The sequence below is a fragment of the Columba livia genome, chromosome 7, assembly GCF_036013475.1.
Source record: "Columba livia isolate bColLiv1 breed racing homer chromosome 7, bColLiv1.pat.W.v2, whole genome shotgun sequence".
NCBI classification, from domain to species: Eukaryota; Metazoa; Chordata; class Aves; order Columbiformes; family Columbidae; genus Columba; species Columba livia.
Window position 1 is genome coordinate 1,642,932 of NC_088608.1, and position 13,867 is coordinate 1,656,798.

The following is a 13,867-nucleotide window of genomic DNA, read 5'->3' on the forward strand; positions in this document are numbered from 1 at the left end:
AGGATGGTTAGGCAAGAGGAATAAAACTGATTTCATTTATTTCAGCTGATAGAAGCTGTTTAGAGGCTTTAAATGGGTTTCAGAACTCATGAGAAAAATATGGATTTCAATTTACAGGGCTGATTAATAACATTTGTCTCCCAGCAAGGCAGGAGGAGGGGGAGGATCTGCAAGAGCCGGAGCTGGACGGTCGCTGGAAACACCTTTTCCAGACCTTGCGTTATAAAACACGTTTTCTAATCTCAGATCGTGTAAAATGGGGTGTCTGTGTGCAGGTCCCACCTGGTCCCGGGGTGTGTGCAGGGTCACGAGCAGCACAAGCGCTGTCACCGGTGTCACCGCTCTGATTTGCACCAAGCTGGTGGGACCATCTCCACCTCCAAGGGGCTGTTTGGAGTGCAGGCTGCTCTGAGATTTGCCATGCTTTCCTATAAAATAAAAAGTTGCCCTTTCTACCCAACTCTAAACTGTTCCACTTCTGCTAGAGACAAGGACATCCGAAGTTCACGATGAATTATTTACTGCCTGAGTGAAACAGGGGACTGAAGACAGACGGGCTCGCTTCGCCTGAACCCAGACAAGACTGAAACCATGTCAGATGCAGGGAGCGTGAAGAAAACTTGCTGCATCTTTAATAGCTTTTTTAAGAAACCAGCTGTGAGGGTTTGCAGGTACCAGCTGATATGACTTCTAAAGTCCCCATAGTTTTGTGGCCTCCTGTGCAGCTGTGGGTGATGGTTGTGTGGCTGTGATACCAGCACAGCCTTGGAAAGGTGCATCCCAAACCCTCCTGCATCCGAGGGATGCCTGTGCTGTTGCTTGGCCAGGGACCACGAAAAGTCTTGAGGCATAGAATCATAGAATTACGGAATGGTTTGTGTTGAAGGGACCTTCACAGCTACCCCAGTGCCCCCCTGCCATGGGCAGGGACATCTTCACCAGCTCAGGTTGCTCAGAGCCCCGTCCAGCCTGGCCTGGGATGTCTCCAGGGATGGTTCAGCCACCACCTCTCTGGGCAACCTGGGCCAGGCTCTCACCACCCTCAGGGCCAACAATTTCTTCCCCATGTCCAGCCTGAATCTCCCTCCTTTAGTTTAAACCATCACCCTTTGTCCTGTCACAACAGGCCCTGCTGGAAAGTCTGTCCCCATCTTTCTTATCATCCCCTTTTAAGCACAGAAAGGCCACAATCAGGTCTCCCCGGAGCTTCTCTTCTCCAGCTGAACAGCCCAGCTCCCTCAGCCTGTCCCGTAGCAGAGCTGTTCCAGCCTCAGATACTTTTCATGGCTCCCCTGGCCCCTCTCCAGAGGGTCCCCTATGTCAGGACCCAGCCCGCACCAAGCACCGGTGAGCTCCCAAAAGGATGGGGCTGGAGGAGCCCCACACGGGCTCACACCTGACTTATTTCAGAACAAAGCAAGGCAGAAACACTGAAGCAGTTGCCCAGCCAGCAGGATTGCACCTCGTCCTGACCGTGTGCACTTGCGGCTGACACGGCGGAGCAGGCGGCAGGGCCACCCGCCTGGGGACAAAGCCGCGGGACAGAGAACGCAGGTTTCTTAGTTGTTAGTAACATAATTAAAGCACATTTCCCAGCAAACAGGACAGGGTGACAAATTGAGCCTCTTCTTTGCATGGCACAAAACTCAGGCTAAACCAAGACGTGTGTGTGTGCCTGCTGTGTATTTTTTAAGCCACGTGCCTGCACGCGCGTGCATGTCAGAACTACAACCTTTTTAATGTTTCAAAGGAAATGAAGCTGTTGCTAGAGAAAATATTTACAGATGGTGAGCAGTCGCTCCGTCTTTTGGCTGGGGTTCGAATCCCTGCATTGCAAATCGTATCATTCAGCCACAAAACCAGGCCACGCCAGTAATTACCGTTCGGGACGTGGAACGGGAATTGAGCGTGACCGGTGGCCGTGCAAAGCGCTCAGATGTGTGTCAGAGAAAGTGCCTATTCGCTGGGTTTTAAGCAGTGTCCTGACATGTACCGCCACGGCGGGCTCTGGGAGCAGGGAGCGCTTCTCCATCCGCGATCGCTGTCCCGTTCCTGCCGACTCAGCTCCTCTTTGTTTTGCTGCTCCTTGCTCGCCAGAACAGAGATGCTGCAGTGTGCGACTGGGTGGGTGACCTCAGCCTCGGTGCCAAATGGACGGCTGAAATGAACACAGAGAACACAATCCATTGTCTCCCCCCTGAAATGCCAGCTTTGTTCCACGCGGAGCTGCTGGCTTATCACTATAACCCCTTCGATGCTGCGCCGAGATTTGAGCTCTGCACTCCCCACCCTGTTCTTTTAGATGTTTAAGAAATAGCGGTGTCACGTAAAGGCATATTTTGCACCTTGCAGACGGCGGATGGAGCGGGGTGACGGGGTGGTGTGATGGCACTCACTGCCAGCAACTTGTCCTCGGTGTGCAGAGTATTCACAGTTTGGTGCAAATCCACCCGGAATCAGGTGTTTTCATCTCTGTACGTGGGGGATGAGCTGAAGAATTCTTTGAACATTTACAGAATTACAGTCTCCACAATCATGGTGATTGCTGGGCTGTGAATCCCACGAAGCTCTTGTCACCATGGATTTAAGCACTTAAACCCTGGAGAAGGGTTAAAGTCAAGCCTTGCTCAGCCTGGGCTGCTGTTTGCTGGGCAAGCGGTTTTCCTGGGTCCGTGCCGGACTCCTCGTCTCTCCGTGGGCTGCGGGGACCCGGTTCGGCTCCGTGTCAAAGGATGGAGGCAGGGGGACGAAGGGACGGGGAAAAGCTGGGGACAGAGAGATGTCAAAGATGGGGCATCACCTGGGGACATGATGACAAGGTGGTGATAGAAGTTTGTACAATCACAGGAGGTTGCTCATTAATTCCCCAAAATTAATAAATTGTGGGTTTCAAAACGGGCTTAATTCATGGAGGAGAGGGGTTGCTCAGCAGAGCAGTGCAAGTGCAGCCCCGGAGGGAGAAGGTCCCGTCCCTGCACCGCAGGATGCTCAAGGTGTCAAATCACCAGTGGAACAGTCTGCTTTCTATACATTTCCCAATATATCCTCTACCGACCATTCCCAGAGACACAAAGTGAGCTGGGCCTTTGGTTCTCCCAACTTTTAATCTCTTTTCCACCTGAAATCCCCAGATTCTGAGTGTGGACAGAGCCCGCAGCCCACACCAAGTGGGACCTGCCGGCGTTTTTGGAGGGGCCGGACCCCAAAGCAGCCAGGCTGGGGAAAAACCTCAACATCACCATTTACCAGCAAACAAGCTCTATAACTATTATTTGTAATGCAACAGAACTCAGAATTAAAAAGAGTGGGTCTGTACCCGCCAGCTGCAGAATCAGTAAAGCACTTTAAAACATTTTTGGAGGACGGGAGCGTTTCCTTCCCCCACCAGCCCCCAGCACATCGCTCCTGCCAACCTAAACAGCAGACCTGGACCTCTGCCCCACCGAAGCCGATGCAGGTTTGCTTTTGAGGGCAGAAAGGTAGGATTTGGTGAAAAAGCGCATCCATGGGCTAGTTTTAGAAGAGGCAGGATGCGGCAGGGATGTCTTCAGCCAGAACCCAGGGCCAGTCGGTCTATGTTTGCACGACAGGGAGGACCCTCGTAGGAAACACCCTTCTCAGAGTCCACTTCATTGCCAGGCAGCAAAAAAAGCTGTTTTTTGCTAAACAGGAGCAGAGCTGTGCTCCTCGCTTCAATCACATGAAATCCCTTTCGTGCATCTCTGTGAGCTCGGGAACGTCATTGTCGATTTGCTGTTGAATTTTCCGAGTGCTTTAACACACATCTAGCAAGGGGGTCCCAGAGAGACCACGTTTACAGCAGTTTTAAATGTGCGTGCAGGCAAACCGAGCCTCGGGGTGATGATCTGCATGTCCCCCTCGTGCAGCGCTCCGTTACCAAACACACCTGATTAAAGGTCTTTCCATTAGATAAGCCCTCGCCGCGTTGACAAGGACAAGCGCCGGCTGAAAAGGAATGAAGAGACAAGGCTTATGTGATGGGCATGACAGGGAATCCCGCTCCTGGGGGGGTTCCAGTGCATCGCTGTCCGTCAGTCCGCTCCTGCCGCGTTCAGGACAGATGTCTCTGCGTCCATCCCGCCCGCTGAGCCAGCGTCCCTGCAGGGATTACCCCAAACAGGCTAAAAGCAGCAGAGATGTTGGTGCACCAGGGCCAGGGGGGCAGTTTGCCGCCGGCCGCCCACCCGCCTGCGCCAGCCAGGGACACCCCGGCCCCCCTGGATGCACCAACCCATCCACGCCCTTGTTTGGGTTAAAAAGCGAGTAAATAAACAAGCAACCCACACTAGAATCCACCCTGGCCAACTCCTCACATCCTCCCTCTGCGAAAAGTGGGTTCAGAAGAGCCAATGGTTTTTCATGACGTGGGCGGGATTAATGAACTTAATCACAGGATACTTTGATCCATCTCTTGTTTTTTAAAGGACAGTCGAAAACAAGAAGAACGGCTACCCTTTGTGCTTTTGTAATTTTGTTAATCGTGGAAACCAGCGAGACGTTTGCATAGTCAGCACTTGCATGCATTATAAAATATATTTGCAAAACACAACAACACTTGCTTTTATATTCTGAAGCCAGCGAGCATATCCTAGTTGGCAGAAAGCTCAAAGGAAATTTATGAAGGCCCAGAAACCTTGCAGGAATTTAATTAAACTTTAATCTTGGTAGCACTCATACATATCTGCTTAGACGGCGACATCTGCGAGTAAAGCTGCTCCACTGTTTGTGTCTCCGGGTCTTCCAGCCTCAGTTTGCTGGCCGCTCGTGGCCAAGCCTGCTCGCATTACCCACACAGCCCGGCTGGAGGTGATCCGGCTCCAGCAAGTCCCTCTGTCCCTGGGTCACAGTCTGTTGGTCCCCAGCGTGGCCAAAACACGAGGTGTCCCCCTCAGCCCCACGGCCCCCGGCCTCATCTCTGCCTCTTGACGGTGACATTTAGAGAGTCTGAGCATCTTTTGAGCCAACTCCAGCCACAGGTGCCGCTGCCCGGGAGGACATTGGGGTGAACACTCACACAGGTCAGCAGAGAGCCGGCGATGCCCTGGAAAACAGACAGAACATTGATGTAAAAATTAGACTGAATTAAGAATTGAACTTTTAGTAAATACTGAAGAACAATTGCCATGGGCGAGTACGTGATTCCTCATTGCCTGAGGGATTTGAAACCAGACTACACTCTGCTCCAAAAAAGTGCTATAAGCAACAGTTCTTTGCTTATAATGAACTGGAAATACTGGCGAGTCTCCATCTCCTTCAAATATTTTCCCTTGTATCTTCAGAGGTTGAAATAAATTATCCTGAGATGTAACAGATGTAGAATGCAGTCAGTGACATTCCTCCGGCTTTCTGAACTGAGTTTTCTTCCTCTGAGGTGGTACGAAGCAGCAGTGGTTACCGTCTGGTCCCTCTGCCCGCGATGGTCCCCATGGTGGAGCGGATGGTGCCCTGGGGACCACGGCGCTGCTGTCCCCGAGGCCTCGGGAGGTGCCGCTGGTGGGACCTGCCTGGTCACCAGAGCCCCGTCCCGGTGTAAACACACCGAGCCACACACTGAAACAAGGGGAAGCTGGTTACCTGGACTGCCAGTCACACAAACCACTCCTGCACACGCGCGCTAGTATGAATGAAGCAGCTATAAACCCCTGCTCTAACAGCGGGGTCCATCGGTTACATCAGTAATCAAACAATAAAGATAAAAGTAATAAAGACCTGTCGTGCGTTAACCGCTGAGCAATTTAACGCACAAGGTGATGTTCGGTTTTGGTAGTTACACACTGTGTGCCCGGCCAAACCCCCTCCGTGTCCCGCAGAAAACGTCACGCAAGTCTAATTCTGGAGCGGCAATGAAACAACGTCTTCTCAAACTCGAAGAAAACTCGTGTGACACGGTATTTCAACTCGCTCATGATACTGATTTTTCAGGATTCTTGCAAGAGAGAACAATTTGGGTTGGAACACAAGAGCCAGGGAGACGCGAGAAAAGGTATTCAAATACCCATCCAGTATTTGATGGGGAAATGCGGTGAGTTCCAAGTGGTTAAACAGGAATTATTCGACAATACCAACATGTCTAGATCAGGCATTTACACGTCCATACGCTTCTCCTGCAATGCCGGGGAAACCCTCCTGCTCTCTCCCTTCATTGCAGCAGCCAAAGCCCTTCCCTGGCAAACCCGGGGTGAAACGATGCCCCTCCTGTTCATTAAATAACTCCTGATACATCAGTATCTCGTGGAAACTGAGCTGGCTGCGTCACCGGGCAATTTCACACACATTTATCCTGCATATATAATCCAGCTTGGATCTCTTTGGAAATAAAGTTGTTCCCTGGCTGGAGACTGGAAGCATATAGCAGAGCTTGGTACACCGAAAATTAAGTCACTCATAAGAAAATATTCATGATTTATAGAATTATAACAGAATCAGCCTAATGTTACCAAACACAGCAAAATGTTTTTAAAAGTCAATTAATTAGTCCCGGTGTGTGGAAGAGGTCTGGGACCTGGAGGATGTGCTGTGGTTCCAGCCAGGATGGGCGACGCTCAGCCCCGTTTGTACTTTGTTGGATTTCCAGTGACACTTCATAGACATAAGAACAGCGGCGTGCCAAACGTTTTGGGGAAGGGAAACGCTACGATTCTTGCCTTCACCTTTTTCTATATTAAAAAAATTAAGATAAATCAGCTAGTTCTGTGTTCGGCGCCCCTGGATGAGAAACTGGGGCGGGAGCAACCAGGTGCTGGGGTGCAGGACCCCGCACGGTCAGCAAACCAGCAGCATCGCGGCTCTGCCGCATGTTAACTTCGCCCTGTGGTCGCCCATGAGTTCAAAGCTTTAACCCCTTTTGATGGCATAAACAAAACGGGCAGCAGCCGCCTCTCTATAATTCAAACAAGCCCTCAAATCCCTTGGCCTTCTTCCTTTTTTCTCTCTTTTTTTTTTAAGGAATGCCAGAAGCCTTTTCTGGAGAAAAATGAAAATCGCCGTTGGCCAAACCACCAGATTTGTGCTCTTGGTCCGTGTCCTAACGGGTGTCGGCGCTGGCGGCTGCCTCGGCAGCGGCAGATGGCCGTGCACCCCCGTTATTTCACGTTTTCCCCCGTTTTGCCGTGTGCGCAGTGTCCCTTGCCACGGGTGGCCAGTTTTGGTTGCCAACCCATCGCCCCGTGCCAAGCGCCCGATGCCAGCTGCACTGCAAGTGCTGAACAGGAAATATTACAGCGGCTCTAATCACCATTTGTTAATTAAGCTGTAATTACGTTGTCTTCTATTAAAATGTTAAATGGGGGGAGTTTCTGCCTTTGCAGGAATCAAAACTGGGAAAGCATCAGCCCGGGGAGGGGATGCGGCTCCGTGAAGGACTCGTGGGGGCCGGGGTTGAGCGCTCCCTGGGTCACGGAATCCCAAATTTCAGCTTTCGGACGGCAAGCCCATGAGCAGGAGGAGGAGTAAAGACGCCGGTCGCACTCAGCTTGCACAATTGTTTGAATTAGTTGGTTCGGTGAGTGGCTCCACCACAAACGCGTTTGCCGTAGTTTATGTGAAAGGAAGGGACAAAGTCAAACTGAGCTGAATTGATTCCCATCCTTCAGTTAATATTTACAGGAAGCTTTGCTCCAACGCCGTGTGAATACAGCACAAATAGAGAAACAAAAGAGCGATGAGGCCAGCTAAAAACAAATGAGGTTTCCATTTTTATAGCCTAGAAAATAAATTTAGAAAGGCTTTTCTCAAGTCATGATAAAATGCTAGCTGGGTTTACAGAAACAGAGGGAATTCTGCATTTTGAGCTCCCAGGATGGGGGATGGAAGCACCATTCCCAGAGTGCTTGCATGACCATCCCTCCTCCGTGTCTCCTTGAATTTAAAATGATCTGTTTATGAGGTTAGAAAAGTTTGGCAACTTATTATTTTGCGCCCAGAAATCCTTTTTCATCTGAGGATCTCGGAGCAGTTTACACACATGAATGAAGCCGCAGAACAGCCACGCAGGGCAAACCCCATCATACTTGTCGAACCAGTGTGTAACCAGGCACAGAGCCTGCCCGTGTTTGCACAGGAGAGGACATTTCCTTGCAATTTGGGGAATTTCCTTGAAGTCATACTGTGGCAGACTGGAAATACATACAAAAAAAGACGGGGAAAGCAAAGGTAACGTTTCCTGCAATACTGTTAAAACAGGAAATTCAGGGAATCTTCTCTGACATAGTGTTAACTGCAAACTACACCAGCACAGCATCGCTGGTCCTGCGTCCTGGCGTCACCTTTGGGTACCAGGACAAACCTCTGCTCTGAGCAAAGGACGTTTCATCTCCTGGTCACTCCCAAGGGCACCATTAACCCCTCTGGCTGTTAACCCCAGAGGATGCAGAATTCTCTAGAAAACACCCCAAAAGGCACGGTGCTCCTGGCCTGAGGGGTCAGGTCTAGAAGTAATTCTCAACCTGCTGCAGAGCTTGCGGTGCCTCTGCTGTTAAATATGCCATAGGAGCTGGGGTCGGGGTGAGGGCTGTGCAACTAATTATTGAAGTATTTCCCAGTTCAGTTGCCTTGTCATTAGAAAAAAAAACCCTGATATTTCATACCATTTAGGAGACGAAAAGATTTGGTGGGGCAACACTTTAAAGTAGTACAGAAAGTCCCAAATTTCAGGTAAAACTCTGTATTGCCAATAATGTCAGACACGGCTCCACCAGGAGCAAAGCCCTTACGCGCTGAGGAAGGGGGAACCGCAGCTGACGTGGTCCATTTATGGATTTCTTTCACTTCCCACTCCATCCACCACCGGCAGAATGATTTCTCTTTTTTAACACATTTAATTTTAACCCATGCTGCTCGTTAGCCACGTGGGTTAATGTTGTCAAGCTTGCTCATGTGTCCCATGACCTCCCCACTCTCTGTTTGACACGGTTCTGGTTGGATTTGTTCTGTTTTTTCTGCTGAAGAACTGGAACAAGAGTGGCAGCACAAACCGGACGTGTTCCGTAATCTGAAATCAGCTGACTGCTGAGCGTACCTTCAATGTACACAACGGTGTAGGTGTGTGACACTACGACTGACTGTCTGGGGTGTAGCTGGGGTGCTCTGGCCTCTCTCCTACTTGAACATCCGCACAGGTGCTTGGATGCATTCAGAACTAATTAAAAATGTACATTTGCATATTCCAGACTGTCTTCTTAATTATATGCTCCAAGGCACGGTATGTCTGGATACTCAGTCGTGTGTTAGGATGAGGATTTCAAAAATAACGTGCACTTTTGTTACCCAGCACTGAGTTGTGACTATTTGCTGCCACAGCGCTGAAAAGCAGCAGCCAGACTCATAAGTTGTTCTCAAAAATTATGTGTTTTGGGATATGTCAATCGGGAAGGAGTATAAAGGCAGAGCTGTCCCAGTACAGTGAGCACAATCCTACTGACGGAGACACAGACAGATCCAAATCTGGCCCCCAGTCCCACAGAATCGCTTACGCGCTGTCTGGGGCCACGCTGTCACCCGATGACGGGATGCAAAGCAGCGCACCGGCATTTTTCATTCAGAGCAGAAATGCTGGCACTGAAAGGACATTGAACCTGGGAGCTCATCAGAGGAAGCATCTGATCCCAAATGCGGCTTGTGCTGTGAAACAATGGGGACAGTGACAGCCACATTCCTGCCCGGGGGACGTTTATTCAGACAAGGGGACATTCAGGGAGGCCAAAGGGAGGGAAATCTGGGGACAAAACCTGGTGCGGTGTCTGCTGCCATTTGGGATGGGCAAAGGAGTCCCCCAGTGAGCTGCCACTGAACAAAACCACAACTTTGAGGTGAATTTGCTGCGTTCCTGGAGCACTTATGCTCGGTTCCTCTCACCTGCTGGCTGGAGGGACGGAGGGGGAAAGGTGCTCCCGAAACGGTCTCAGGGCTGGGTGCTCTGGCTGCAAAGAGCCCAGGACAAGGCCCGTTAGCAGGTCCCCAGCCACGGAAATGGTCTTTCTCCACTTGGGCAATGACTGGATTCAGACGCCAGGTGGGTGCTGTGCATGAAAGAAGTGAGAAACAGTGCAATGCATTGACTTTGGCTGCCTAATCTCTGTCCCTCTTTCTCCTCCATGGTAGGCAATGTCAGAAATAGGAATCCTACTGTGTAACTACAGGTACAAGAAAATAAGATCCATTATTAGAAGAAGAAACGTATTCCAGTTAACATCAACTTGTTTCCAAGTGTGCTGCAACGGCCACACACACAAAACTGTCCGAGATACTTTTATGAGGAAACTCGAGTGCCTGAGCTGAATTAAAAAAGCCAAAGAAAACTTAACAATAATGAATCAAAGTCTTTAAACCGCAAGGATATGTTCCAGTTAAGTGGCATCAGGCTGTGTGCGCAGTAAAATTTGTTATTAAAAATGCTCAAGCTTTTCCATGTTTCTTTAACGCAGCATTGCTTCTCATGCAAGGGCATGACGGCCACGAAGTCTGTTCATCTGCTGAGCAGAAAGACGTAAAAACGCAAATATTTACACTTTAAAGAGTGTGCTTCTCACTGACTGACTTTGTCACGAGCATCTCCCAACAGTAAAATCAGAGCTGACGGGGAGAGAGTCCTCATGTACATCTTGAAATGCTTTATACGGAACTTTTTTCAGCATTTCTCTGTTTAATCAGTTCCTCTGTCTGCATGACTCCTACACAGAGCACCAGCAGACACACCATTAAAAAAGAGGGAAAAAATAGTGCAGTAACCACAAAGGGCAGCTGGAGAAAGACAGAATCCAGTCAGATAGAAAACAAAACTAGAAGCTTTAGCAAGTCGCTTCTGTGCTGTAGGAAAAGGCTTCCTGAGAGTTACCTCCGTTTTCTAAAAGCAAACACTTTGGACAATATAAATTACCCTTTAAAACATCTGTTACAAAAGTTAAGGCTTGAGATTAAATATTATGACAAGAGATTCTTCCCAAAGTAACAGGGAAAGCTCCGAGTTGGCCCCTCTGATGTGTGACAGGGTGACAGAGGGGACATCGACTTCCTGCAAAGGGCGGCTGAGCCATCAGTCTGGAGAAACAGGTTTAGAAACAACTTTTTCACACTTGTTTTTCTGCTCTCTAGTGCTTCCTAGGAGTTCTCCTTAATAAAGTTTGTTCCCGCAGGACTCGGGAGAACTGGCAGTGCCCTTGTGTTCTTTCTTTTCCCTGGTCTTAGGATTACTGTGGGATTTATCATTTACCGTGGGATTTAGGCTTTTGGGAAATGTCCTGTGGCTTTGGCTGTGGTGTCACCTAGAGCAGAAGTTCTGCAGATGCTTCTGGACTGTACGTTCTACACAACTTCTTGAACCTGGCGGCTGAGACTCAGCAGACAGTCCTGCCCGGTCCTTCCTCTCCAGCATGTCACAGCACATCTGAGACGCTCTGTTCCACCACAACCAGGTGAAAACCAGAGCGAACATACAGAGATGTGTGACATTCGATTGAGCACTAGGGTGTCAAAACAACGTTACAGGATTTGGAGAACTGGAGAAACTCTCTGTTTATTTGCCTGTGCAGCTGCTGCGATTATTGCACCACACGTGATGCTGTGGAGGGGAAGGGAGATGAAGTTAATAAAAAAGGAAACTCATTGTCTTGAATTATACAGAACTCATTACAATCTTCTATTTCAGCCAGACAACATTACTGTTTATTGCATTTCTGTGCAAATTGACTCATCCTTCCTTTTTAAAGCAATTAAAGAAATCAGTGCCGTTTTTATTTGGTCTGATTCATTAAGTGAAATTACAAGTTTCAGTGTAATTAGTAAATTTAAGACTGAGCGAAAGGCGCTCCATTTTGCCTTAAAAATCTGTCAGAAAGTTCATTCCCAGCAGTGAGCTCCCGATGGGCAACAACGGCCGTGACCATGAGACAACGGTGCCACCTGCAGACCGCCCCAAACCCTGGAAAATGGGAAGAAAACTGAAACTCTCCCAGAGAAGACACTGGCTGCACAGCCAGGCGAGGGGGCTGCTACAGCAATCCCATAACCAAAATCAGCATACGTTTGATAATACTGTGGCATGGCAGCTCCAAACAGCTTAAAACAAATGCCTCTGGTGCACAAAATGCTCAAGAAGTACAAAATCTATCATTTTTGAAAAACCATCAGTGTGTTCCTAAAGTAGTTTGATTCCTAACATGTAATATAAAGTTCCTTACAAAATATGCTAAAAAATATCTTTCACACCTGTAAGTGAAATTTTTATCTTTGGATTTTATGCTTGCATATGACAGCTGAAGAAAAAAATTGTGGCCTCATAAATTTGAGACAGGTGGGCTGAAAAATACCACTGAATAATGCAGAAACCTTTCAGGAATCTTGTTCTCTGTTCTTTCAAAGTCCAACAGAAATCCAGCCGCTGGGACACTGCTGTGCCTCACTTTTCACAGAATCCCAGAGTGTCAGGGGTTGAAGGGCCCTGGAAAGCTCATCCAGTGCAATCCCCCCATGGAGCAGGAACACCCAGATGAGGTTACACAGGAAGGTGTCCAGGCGGGTTGGAATGTCTGCACAGAAGGAGACTCCACAACCCCCTGGGCAGCCTGGGCCAGGCTCTGCCACCCTCACCGGGAACAAGTTTCTTCTCAAATTTAAGTGGAACCTCTTGTGTTCCAGTTTGTACCCATTGCCCCTTGTCCTGTCACTGGTTGTCACTGGAGTCTGGCTCCATCCTCCTGACACTCACCCTGTAGATATCTGTAAACATGAATGAGGTCACCCCTCAGTCTCCTCTTGTCCAGCTCCAGAGCCCCAGCTCCCTCAGCCTTTCCTCCCACGGGAGATGCTCCACTCCATCATCTTTGTGGCTGTGCTGGACTCTCTCCCCAAAAAACCCCTTTCTGGGCACCCCTGAGGCCTCCTGGATCTGCTCTGTGCAGCCATCGCCAGCTGCTCACAGGGTCCTGGGGGCTCCAGGCTGCTGCGGGGTGAAGCTCCTTTCTCTGAGTGGCGATGGGACTTGAGGGGTGCTCAGGCTGGTCGGGGGGTGACTCAGTTTTGTACCGAGCACCGGGTGCTTTTTGCAATGCGCAGTCAGACGTGTTAGAGCCATGTCTCAGAGAGTCGTGAGCCTTAGTCACCCTCTCAGTAGTATCAGCACGTTAGTCAGCGCGTATTTTTGGCTTCTTTAGCAGGAGAATTCGTGGCCAGCACTGGGCCCTTGTGGCCAGGAAGCCAATGGTACCTGGGGTGGGTTAGAAGGGGGTGGTCAGTAGGTCAGAGAGGTTCTCCTGCCCCTCTGCTCTGCCCTGGGGAGACCACACCTGGATGAGCTTTCGAGGTCCCTGACATTCTGTGATTCCTGGGCGCACAGTCCCACCCGGGGGAGCCCCTCAGAGGTACAACCCCCCCTGCCGCGCACCCCCAGCCATGACCCGCACTGCCCACAGCCCGTGCCCCCTGCCCACCCGCTCCTCACACACACACACCTACAGCAGCCGCTGCCGGGCGCTGTTCCCCGCCCTCCTCACACCCACCGAGGCGCCCAGCCCGTGCCCTCAAGCGGCTGTTAAATCCCGATTTTTACAGCGGGGGAGGGAACACGGAGCGACGGCGGAGCGGCAGATAACTCGCGCCTGAGAGACGAACGTCCCAACCGGACCAAGATGGCGCTGGGTAACGTCACCGCTCCACCCGCCCAGGAGAGGCGGGGATAGGGCGGGAACTCCTCGCCCCGCCCCCACGAAGCCCCCGTCCCGCCGGGGTGCCCCAGCGAGCGCCTGGCGCTCGCTACCGCCATTGCCGCCGCTGCCCGCCCCACCCCTCCCCGTTCCGTCGCGCGGTACCGGTGCCCCCCTGCACCCCCCCGCCTGACGGGCGCGTCGTCGCGGTG

General features: G+C 50.4%; 1 long non-coding RNA gene across 3 annotated transcripts; it reads right to left on the minus strand.

Moving 5' to 3' along the window:
* Positions 1 to 7: 7 nt before the first annotated feature.
* Positions 8 to 13,773, minus strand: LOC110364361 (uncharacterized). Of its 3 annotated transcripts, XR_010473942.1 has the most exons (4): positions 13,512 to 13,745; positions 9,874 to 10,037; positions 4,699 to 5,062; positions 8 to 3,966 (listed from the first exon to the last, which is right to left on the minus strand). It is a non-coding gene; the product is annotated as an uncharacterized LOC110364361 (long non-coding RNA). The 3 variants fall into 3 exon arrangements; XR_010473941.1 differs by lacking the exon at positions 8 to 3,966 and having other exon boundaries at positions 4,660 to 5,062; positions 13,512 to 13,725; XR_010473940.1 differs by lacking the exons at positions 8 to 3,966; positions 4,699 to 5,062; positions 9,874 to 10,037 and adding an exon at positions 11,652 to 13,219 and having other exon boundaries at positions 13,512 to 13,773.
* Positions 13,774 to 13,867: the final 94 nt, after the last annotated feature.